The sequence below is a fragment of the Panthera tigris genome, chromosome B2 (genome assembly GCF_018350195.1).
Source record: "Panthera tigris isolate Pti1 chromosome B2, P.tigris_Pti1_mat1.1, whole genome shotgun sequence".
Classification (NCBI taxonomy): Eukaryota; Metazoa; Chordata; class Mammalia; order Carnivora; family Felidae; genus Panthera; species Panthera tigris.
In genome coordinates this window covers 94,950,483-94,961,806 of record NC_056664.1, presented here as the reverse complement: position 1 = coordinate 94,961,806, position 11,324 = coordinate 94,950,483, and the positions used below count along the sequence as shown (strand labels likewise).

General features: G+C 45.1%; 1 long non-coding RNA gene across 1 annotated transcript; it reads right to left on the bottom strand.

The window, feature by feature from the left end:
- Positions 1-1,915: 1,915 nt before the first annotated feature.
- Positions 1,916-7,325, bottom strand: LOC122238421. Its single transcript, XR_006217341.1, has 3 exons — positions 7,154-7,325; positions 3,459-3,661; positions 1,916-2,407 (listed from the first exon to the last, which is right to left on the bottom strand). It is a non-coding gene; the product is annotated as an uncharacterized LOC122238421 (long non-coding RNA).
- Between the last annotated feature and the right edge of the window lie 3,999 nt (positions 7,326-11,324).

Sequence of the window (11,324 nt, the reverse complement as noted above, 5' to 3'; positions counted from 1 at the left end):
GTCAGTAAACAACACAAATTAGCACATTTTATAGGATCTGGGTGGAGAGTCTAATTTTAGATCGTCTGATGAAGGTTGTCTATTGAAAAGGTGACATTTGAGCAAACAAGAAAGGAGGTAAGGCAGCTACATGAATAAACAGGAAGACAGTCTAGGTGGAGGGAACAGCCAGTGCAAAGTCCTAAGGTAGGAGTGTGCTTAGCACATCAAGAAGAGGAGAGAGCAGAGGGAGTAGTAGCAGATGAGGTCAGAGAGAAAATAGGGTGTGTGAGTGCTCTCTTAGATGGGTTCTCATCAGCCATTGTAGTAAGCTGGAGTCTTTGCGTTAAATGGGAAGCCAACCACTTGTGGTCACCCCCACAAGCCATAGTGTTTAGACCTTGTGTTCTAATCATATGCTCCCTTCTGTTTTGATTGTACCCCTCTCTCCAGCTGAATTGGTCTTGTAATTCTTTTTGATTGTCTCTGTTACTGCATTTGCCATATTACTTATAAGACTGAGGTCTTGAGGGAGGATTTTGGTTTATTTATCTTTGTATCCTCAGTGCTCATTAGCAGGCACGTAAACGTCTAATGAATAAATAATGATTATAATTGTTTACAGATTGCTATATATGTTGGGTGTTTTATATGTTTATAAGTTCTTAAGACAACCCTACACGGTGGGCTTTATTATACTTACTTTACAGAAGAGGAAATGAGTTTCAGAGAGGTTAAGTAACTTACCCAAAGTCCCAACACTGGTAAATATCTGAGCTAGGTTTTAGCTACTGGCCAATTGCTACACTGTGTTCTTTTCACTCCTGAGGCTTCCTCACTTGAGTGAATGAAAGAGATGGAGGGAATACATCTCTGGTTTTGTTTCTTGCATTTGGCTTTCCTAAGTTCAAACAAATGACCAATTTTACTGTCTATGTACTAATTCATTAAATATTTAATAAGTATCTATTGCGTGCCAGGTACTTGAAATACAATACTGAACAAAACATGTGGTCCCTTCCCTTGTGCAGTTTATACTATAGCAGAGAAGGCTCACAATTTAAGCAAGGGCAGTGTTCTGATGGAGGAAGGACAAAATGCCACAGGGAACTGTAGCAGCAGCTTCTGACCCAGCCACCCAGGCTGGAGAAAGCTGTAGAATGAGAGCAGATTTCCTGGAGGAGACAATTCCAAGTGGAATGTACCATTGGCCTTAGGGACACTGAAATTCAGAAAGCGGAGGTACATTTAGCTGTGAATAAAAGAATCCCTTATGGACTCGTATAAGATACTAGGTATTATACAAAACCCGGAAGAATTTTGTTGTATTCATTCTTTTTTCAACTGTGGCTAATGTTAATGCCCTTCTCCCAAATTTGATTACAATCTTTAAGTATAAAACCTAAAGCATAAACTTTTTAACTTTGTATGAATGTTTTTATTTGGTAAGTTGTTTGACCCATTAGTTTGTGAAGAGTTAATGCAATGTGTTTTAGCAGCTATAAATTCCACAACTATGGAATCTGAGGGTTTATGCAAATTATTTTGTTCCATTGGAACTTGGTGGTATATTGCATCATTGGCTGGAGTTTGGGAACTTGCTACAGAATGCAAATTTTTTTATTACGTTCGTGGAAATTAAATTTAATATTTGCTCACTTTTAATTACTGTTCAATGGATGAGATAATCCAGGAAACCATGACAGGTGGTGTGACCGAGACAGGAAGAAGCCAGGCTGGAAAACCAGAGACCCATACTCAGAAAGTAGCATTTTAGTGCTTTTAAACCGATGGAAAATTAATGGGTTGTTCTCTATAGATTTCCCCTTGTTTTTCAAGTGGGGATAAACTTGGCATAATAACTCTAATATATGACTTGATTTTCAAAATTAAAATTTTAAGGATGAATATAGTTATTCAGACAACTTGCAACTGGTGGTGGTGGCAACAGAGCAGTTGTTTTTAATAAGAAAATGATGGGGAAGATCAAAGAAGAACAGGGATCAGGATGTGGGAGTGAGTTCTCTTTATTGCAAACTGCTTTGGAGGGAGGTGAGAGATGGAGATTAGAGATGATGAAGACCTTTCCTTTTGGCTTCTCTGATCTAGCCATGGATGATGAGAGTCCCTCTGGATGAGCGTCAAAGAAAAGCCATGGTTAAATGGGTAATAAAAGAAAAATCAATTGCCCATAAATACTAAGTGTTTTAAGTTTGAAATTTTCTCTAAAAAGAAAAGAAAAGGAAAAAGAAAACCCTAGTTATTGTAGTTATCTTCTACAGCTTGTAAAACACAAGTTTCCCTAATGGAGCAGGTCCAGCAAGTCTTGGTTATAGACAGAGTTAGGAAGATTGTGAGAATCCAAAGGGTCCTGGCAAATAATGTGCTTAGAGGCTTCAAAAAGTGTCCCAGAGGAGGAGAAAATATTCTGAAAAAAAAAAAAAATAGCAATAAAGTATTTTTTATGTTAAGAACAAAAAGACAGGAAATGTTCCCCCCCCCAATATTGTTGCATTTACTCCATCTGGTGAAATAAAATAAGACAGATATGTAATCCTCCACAGTTACACAAAACCACCACCAGCAGGCCAGTTAGATGGTGGAGAGCTGCTGTCCTAGAACAGTATGTATGGCATTCTTGCCCCCTCCCCCCCCAAAAAAACCCAGGGCCATGTACTGCTTCTCTGAGGCCATCAAAAGTTTCAGACTTAAAACAGAGAAGTTTCTTGGTGAACAGAATTAACAAAATTACAGAACTGTCATCATTATGTTTAAGGAAACCTTTCCCAGTTTGCTAGCTTTCTTCCCAAACATTTTTGCCCTGATTACATTTTTGTTGGTGGTTTAGAAAGGCCAGGACAACCCAAGGGAATGATTCCATTCTAATTGCATCTTTCCCTTCCCAGGAGGCCTGCATCCTTTCATATCCACCAAACTCACTCGATCACTTGATTAACCGTGGTCCACTTGTCACAGAGAGAAAACAACAACAACAAAACACCCAAACAAGCCCTGTGAAATTAACTGGATGTTTTGTTTTTGTTTTTCCCCTTCAGAGATCACAAAGCTTGTGCATATTCTCGTCAGGCATCCTTTTTCATTCAGGGCTCCAGGTGGAATAGAGAAGGTGTGTGTGTGTGTGTGTGTGTGTGTGTGTGTGTGCGCGCGCGCGCGCGCGTGTGGGTGTGGGTGTGTGTGTTCCCGAAACGTCAAACAAGCATCAAAGTGTGTGCTGGGGGCCTGTGTCTATAGCTTGCGTTCAATTCTAAAGAGATCGACGACCCCACCCCCACCCCCCGCCACCCCTACCCCCCCCCCCCCCAAGGTTAGGAACCACTGCCCATAACATCCAGATTAATTCCTCCATTCTTGCTAGGCCCTGTTTGCTGGAAGGTATTGAAAAAATGCTTTGTAAATTTGGTTTAATGAATTTCTACAACAACCTGTGAAATCCTCAGCAAGGGCCCTCAGGATTTCACCTGCGTTCATAGGAAATTGGTCCCAATGCTTGGGTTCTCCGCGGGGCGTCCTCGTCCCGGGAAGACCCGGCGCCGCCAGGTTCTGGGCGTCCGGTTTGTCTTCACCAGAACAACCAGCCCTCTCCAGATCCGAGAGGGCCCTACACAATCTTCCGTGGATGGCCCGTCTGCGGGAACCTTGGATTCCCCTTTCCTTCGGACAGCTGAAGGACGACAGTAGAGGGAAAAAGGAATCGCTCTTAGAAACAAACAAACAAACAAAAAACAGTCCGGGCGCCGTGCCCCGGAGCGTTTCCGAGGCCGGCCGGGCGCGGCGGCTGTACCGTGGTCCAGACGCTTCGCTATCCGGCGGGCGGCGCCCTGCTCGCCCCCCCAGCGCGGAGGCCCGCGTCCCCGCCGCACAGGCGCAGCGCAGCGCGGCGCCTGCCAGCCTCCCTGCGTGCGTCTTGGAGCGCGGCGGCCCGCTCCATCCGCTCGCCCCTGCGAGGAAGCGCCGGCCGAGGCCCCTCCCCGCCCCGTCCGCGGTTAGGAGCCGGCGCGCTGGCCGGGGCGGGGGTATCAGGGCAGCGGGCGCGCCCCATCCCTTACACTCCTTGGGACGACTGCCCGGGCTCACTGCTGTCCCGGGAGCCCACTCCCGATCCTTGGCTTCCGTCTCGCCTTCCCTGAACACCTAGCTTGTACCAGCGTGGCGCTGGGGAAGCATTTGTGGAGACAGGGCAACGTGTGGAGGTAAATGCGACGCAAAATGCTGGGGGGAGCTCTAAGAAGCAGGAAGGGGCAAAAGAGTTAGTTTTCTGGGCTCCTTTCTCTCACTGACCCCAGATTGCTACAGATTACTGGGGGTGCCAGTATGCCCATTTTACGGAACGACAGAGAGATCAAATGGCTTCCCTGGGGCCATTTAATGCCAAACGTGGCACACCAAACTTCTGCCTCATCCCAGCTCCTCGGGTGAAAAGGCTTACCTCCGCCCAGGAGTGTGGGCAGCGGTTTAACCGTGTAAGGAACGAGTAACCCAAGTGCCCAGGCTGTGCTCTCCTTCAGTCCTGATGAAGTGGGAAAAGTTGGAGCACCTGGGGCGGGGTCGCGACCTCTTACAGCCTCCTGCCCTCACCTCCTAAGTGATCTCTTGCAGTCACCCGCGCTAGAGCCTGGCAGTTCCCCCGCGTTCCGCCCCTCCATAACAATATATGTATTTCCAGCCTGAACTTCTCCAAACTCCAACCTCCAGTTTTGTTTATTCAGCTGCCTACTGGATATCTGTCTCCAGCCGAATGTCTAAAAGATGCTGAAATTTAACTTGTTTGAAGCTTTGCCCCCAAACCTGCTCCATCCATAGCGTTCCTCTTTCCCCTTTCCCTGAAGAGCAAACCATTTTTTTCAGGAGGTGCTCAGGTCAATAACCTTGAAGCCATCCTTGACTCCTCTTACTTGCACACTCCAAATGGTGCCTACCAGAAAATGCTTCTGTGTATATCCAGAATCTGACCATTCTTTATGGCATCTGGTACTACTACTTGGGCCTACACCAATCTCATCATTTCTCCCCTAGGTTATTATGGCAGCCTCTTAATCAGTCTCCTTGTTTCTACTTTGCCCCCTGCTAGTGTACTCTTCGATCCCGGATCCTGTTCTAGCCAGAGTAATCCTGTTCTATCAGAGAACTCAGAACTTCCGGTTACTCCCCACCTTACTGAGGATCATAGTTTAAATCCTTCCGTCTAGGCTCCTGAGTGACCACTCCGCCCCCTCTGACCCTTCTACTCCCCTTCTCCTTGCCCAAGCCCACACCCATCCAGCCACACTGTGAGTCCTGCCTTAGTCTTTGCTGTTCCCTCTGACTGGGCTGTCGGTGCCCCACTCCCATTAGCATAGTTTTCTTCCAGTTTTTGCTGAATACCATCCTCTGGGTAAAGTTCCCTCCCCACCCCCCCTCCCCCCACCTGTTTAGCCCTGTAACCCAATCCCTGCCTTTTCCTTTTTCTCTGCTTAATTTTTCTCCCTGGTACCTAACTTTTATACTCCCATTTACCTTTGCCCCCTCTTGTTGCTTCTGTCCTTCTACAAGAATGTAAATAACATATATGAGGGTAAGGATTTTTAAAAGTTGTATCCGCAAATGCATAGAACAGTGCCTGGCACATGGAAGGCACTCAATAAATATTTGTTTATGAGTGAACCCACAATAAAATGGGAGGAAGGGAGTAGCTCCAGCATATACTAGCTCTATGATCTTGGGCAAGTTATTTAACTCCATTTTCTCATCTGTAAAATGATGGTAGATACTTCCTTATAGGGTTCCCAATGTTATTAAATAAGTAAATACACAAAGAACACTAAACACAGAAGAACACAGTAAGTGGTAGTGATTGTTACTGATATGTAATATTTATAGCATGTAAGCAAGTCAGACTTCTAAGTGAGCATATATATCAGTATTCTACCTTACATTTAGAAGTTTTCCTATTTGTAGTGGTGCTATGTAAATTAGAATGTAGCATCCTGAAATCATTTGTTATGGGTATTTCTTTGTATAGTGCCTTGGAAGTGTGTGGTCACTGTTAACTGCTGACAGCTGAGGGAGAAAAGTCCATCTTTTGCTTAGTTTGCATCAGCATCATCACGTACCATCCCGGTCATCTTCCATGGAAAGGAGGAAGGGGAAATTCGATTCCTTGAGAGAATGTGAGTTATCCCCTTTTATGATTCTATTATGGAAATTCTTCTGAAGGCGTAAAAGGATAGACTGCCACGTATGGGGTGGAATGGAGGAAGAGGCACTTGACTAGAATCGTGTTTCCCTTCAGGTCCCTAACCTGTTTCCTTAGGCAGATCTCCCAAGGGAGAGCTCACTGGGTGGGGGTTGGAGGGTGGATGATAGGATTTAGTAAGGGAAATTGGCCGGTAGGTCCATCCTGCTCTCACCTCTCTCTGGCTGGCCCAGCTTCTCCAGTGGCTCCTCCCTCCCTTTGTTCCAGCAGCTGTCCACTCTGTTTAGACTGGCACCTATGCCTCTTCTCACTATGAGAAGCACTACTGTGTTTGCTGTGTAACTCCCCCCCCCCCCTCCTCCACCCAAGTGAGCTCCAAGGGGACAGCACTTGTTGTCTCTTACATTCCCTGCTTTCTTTCTTGTTCCTAGGACAGGTCCTGGCACACAGGGGGCACTGTCAATAAATTCTTGTTGATTGAATGAGCTCTCCTACAAAGCTTATTTAATTCCACCAAGCAGCCCCTGACATTAATTGAACCAGTCCTTATGCCAGAACACTTTAAATGCATTATTTCATATTATTCTCACAACAGAACTCAGGTTGGTGCTGTTAGAATTCCCATTTTACAAAGAGAGAAAGTGAAGACCAGTGAGGTTAAGTAACTTGCCCAGGGTCACGCAGCAGCTGATAAATAGGGGAGCTAATGACAGAAACCACACAGTCTGGGTCTGGGACCTGAGTCCCAACCATCTTTGGTTAGAAGATGAAGAGGACTGATCGCAGCATCAGGTTCAATAAGCCTGGAACTAGAGAGGTCTTAAGGTTGAAAGGAGGAGGCCAGAGGTCACCGCCATCAAAATCGTCCCTTCAGAGCTTCTGTGGCTGCTGGGTGGGTCCTGAGGCCTCACATGCGACCATCAGTGTGCCCAGGAGGTTAAGCAGAGAAGCCTCTTCAAAAATGCCCTCCCTTCAAAGTACCTGCTGGTGGCCAAACATCTCTACTTTTCCGCGTGGAAATAAGGGTCCAGTGGGATGTAGATGAGCCACCAAAGGCCCGACAGATTGAGCCCTGAGCTGTCGCGGGTTTCCCCAGCCAGGGGCTCCGCCACCTTCCGATCCTTGGAAGACCCCGAAGGAGAAATGTCGGGAAGGAAAGTAGAAACTGGAACTCTGACTCTGGGAAGACAGAACCTGACTGCGACGGGCGGGGCGCGCGGGTCTGCGCCGGGCAGTTGGGCCCCAAGCCGGGGCGGGGGACGCGCGCGACCGGCCCCAGGAGGGCGAGGCGCAGGGGCCGCCGCGAGTCCCGCGCTTAGGGCCCTGGCGTCTCTCGTTCCGCGGTCTCCTTGTGTCTGTGATTAAAACACCAGGAAATGACTTGGAGCCCGAGAAGTTCGCTCTGTGAGCCGGGTTTTCTCAATCCTTGCGGAGATGGAGCGGATGTGGAAACCAGCCCTGCGCCCCCGGATTCGGGTTCTTGTCCCGGAGCTGCTTGCATGCGCCCGGGAACCCATCCACCCACTGGGCCTTCGCGGCGCCAACAGACTTTAAGTGTAGGGAGATACAGAGCATATTGAACACAGATTCATTGCCAGTGTCACCGAATTCATTGGAGCCATGGGTCATTTTGTGGTTATGTGTGTTGTTTTTAGTCCAAAGATACTAAAATCATAACTACTCATCCTGAGGGTTTCTGGGAAATTTTGGAGATTGAAATACCTGAAAATTCTGGTAATCCCTGTTCAAGTGAGTCAATTAAAAAGAATTTGTTTACCCACACCCCCAGGTAGAATCACAGGAAAGTCAATGGAGAAGTATGCTCAGTCTCTCCAGTTCTGTTTGGAAACTCAAACCCTCCTCCCCGTGTTTTCAGTTGCAAATTAGAAATCACATTAATTGCCCTAAAATGTAGCAATTTGCCTTATGCAGAAGTTTGTTTTTGAACCAAGATTTGCTTCAGTTTTCTTCCCTAGACGGTGTTAGCTGATATCATGGAACTATTAAACAAAAAACCCAACTGATTTGTGTCTTTCTGTCTTAGTTATTGCCATCTTGTACTCTTGGCCGATTAAAAAAAGGGGGGGGGGTGCTTATTTTAAAATGAATTTAGAGTAAAAAGTAATTGAGATGTTTGGCAGCCTCATGGTAAAACATAATAGTGTGCCCCAGGATAAAGACTAGAATTTAGTTCCGTTTCTTGCTTCATTACTCACTCACTTGATGTGGCCTCTGACAAGTCCCTTCACTGTCTTGGGCCTCAGGCTCTCTCTCCATCAGTAACAAGGGGATCATCTTAGACATCTACCTGCCTCCTGAGGGTGTTGTAAGGGTTAATGAGATATGTGGTGAATGCTTTGATTCTAGGGTAAAGGACCTGTACAAATAAAACATGATTACATCTCAAGATTCATCTTTGATTCATCTGAATAAATCGACCTTTCCTTTATTAACTCTTCCTATTAAGTTTTCAAAATTGAGTTGATTTAAAAATTCTATGTTGGGGCATTCTATAGATTCACACTCTATAAAAATCCTTGACAAGTTATATTACCCAGTTGAGAGAGAACCTGTATTTGTTCAGAGATATTGAGTAACTTATCTTTCTCATTACGCCGATTCAACTTATTTATTCAACAAATGTGTACTGAAAATGTACTCTTTCTAGGGACTGTACGGGGGTACAAGGAGTGCTAAAAAGAACTGTCTTGTGTGCCTGCTGTTCCCACACGCTATGGTAAACACTTTGTATACATAATCTCATTTAATCCTGGTCACAGCTTCCTGAAATGCAGTCTCTTCTCACCCTGGGTATAGAATGCAAACTGAATTCAGAGTTTCCCCATAATTCAGTAAACCAGGTACAGCCAGAGCAGCTCAGTTCTGTGAAGTCATTTGCAAAAGTAAAGGGCTACTTTTGTTGAAACCACTGATAGAAATTTATGGTCACATTAAAAAAATTTTTTTGGGGGGCGCCTGGGTGGCTCGGTCGGTTAAGCGTCCAGCTTCGGCTCAGGTCATGATCTCATGGTCCGTGAGTTCGAGCCCCATGTCGGGCTCTGTGCTGACAGCTCAGAGCTTGGAGCCTGTTTCAGATTCTGTGTCTCCTTCTCTCTCTGCCCCTCCCCTGTTCATGCTCTGTCTCTCTCTGTCTCAAAAATAAATAAGTGTTAAAAAAAATTAAAAAAAGGTTTTTTTAAATTTAATTAATTTTATTTGGGAGAGAGAATGAATGAGAGCTCAGGGAAGAGGGGCAGAGGAAAAGAGAGAGAGAATCTTAAGCAGGCTCCAAGCCGATGTGGGGCTCGATCCCACCACCCTGGGATCATGACCTGAGCTGAAATCAAGAGTCAGACGCTCACCCAACTGAGACATCCAGGCAACCCTGGTCCCATTTTTTTTTTAAGATTTTGCCAACACTGCCTCAGCAGGTATGAAATTTAGCTATATACAGTGTTTAACATCCTTAGACCAGGTCATCCAGGAGTTGAGAGGATATTAGAGAAAATTTACAATAAGCAAATTTACATATAGGCAAAATATGAAGACTCAATCGGAATTGGCCAAATGCTCAAAAGCACAGCAAGCATCCCTCTACCCACCCATCCATCACTGCCAAAAAGAAAAGAAAAAAAAAGAACACATAAACTTTCATGCAGTCTCTACCTAGTTTTTGGAAGTTATCTAAAAGACAAAATTGGAGTTTATATTCAGCTCACAAGAAAGGGGGCCATGTATCCTGAGTTAGAGAAAAGAGAAACCTTGTGGATTAAGCCTGTTTTGCATGAGACACAAAGAAAGATCCTTCATCTATCCCTGGAAATATCTACCAAATGCCAGCCCATAATGTTGGACAGGAGAGAAGCAAATTAAGCCAGAAAGTGCAGGTTTTTGTATTCTGTTGCAGACAGGCCAGCTGCCAACAGATTGCTTAGAGAGTTTACTATTTACACTATAGTATTATGGTATTATACATTTGCTCTTGCTGACAACGTGCTAAGTCATCAGCATGATTAAAGTGAACACCCATATGCTGAATTGACAGTGTCCTAGTTTATGGTATCAGACGTACGACGCTGACACACACACATATAACAGAAGCAGATGTATATATGGAGTGCAGCGTGTGTTGAATGATTTAGATACACAGGAGTCAGTTGTGGTACTTTCTACACAGGAGAGAATAGAAAGTGAGACATGCAAGTCGTACATTCAGAGAAAGTAGTCTTGGGAGAATTAGAGGAAACTCCTGTCTGGCTTACAGTTACTTAGTTGGGAAAGGATTCTTGAGAAGGAAACAGAAACGGGGATTTCAGAGTAAGAGTCAGAATATGTTAGAATTGGAAGAGACTTGAGAAGTTCAAATCCAACTCTTTGCTTTATGCACAGGACCAGAGCCCTGGACTGGCTAGTTCATAGCAGATATAGAGCTCTAATGCAGATGCCCACCTTCTGATGGTCTAGTGCTTGTCCATGTCAAAGGGTTTTTCTTGATGTTGTTTGTTTTAAGTTTTATATTATTTTTTATTATGGAGATTTTCAAGTTATACAAAAATAGAATGTGTATCACACCTCCATAGATGATGGCAAGGGAACCTCCATATCTACATTGAAGCTCCATATTATATTGCCTAGCTTTATGCCATTCTTATTTCATCTTTTCCCTTGTTTTTATTTTTATTCTTTTCTGGAGTTTCTTTGTTTTGGTTTTGGTTTTTTAATTTTAGAGACGGTGTGAGCAGGGGAGAGGGGCAGAGAGAGAGAGAGAGAGAGAGAAAGAGAGAGAGAATCTTAAGCAGGTTCCACGTACAGCAAGGAGCCCGATGTGGGGCTCGATTCCAGGTACTGGGATCACCACCTGAGGTGGAATCAAGAGTCAGATGCCCAACCAGCTGAGCCACCCAGGTGCCCCTGGAGTATTTTAAAGCAAATTTCAGCATCCATATTGTTTCACCAGTAAATACTTCGGTGTGCAACTCTAAGTGATAAGCCTTTTAAAAACTATAACAACTGGGGCGCCTGGGTGGCTCAGTTGGTTAAGTGTCCAACTTCAACTCAGGTCATGATCTTGCATTTGTGGGTTCAAGCCCCACATTGGGTTCTGTGCTGACAGCTCAGAGCCTGGAGCTTGCTTGGGATTTTGTGTCTCCCT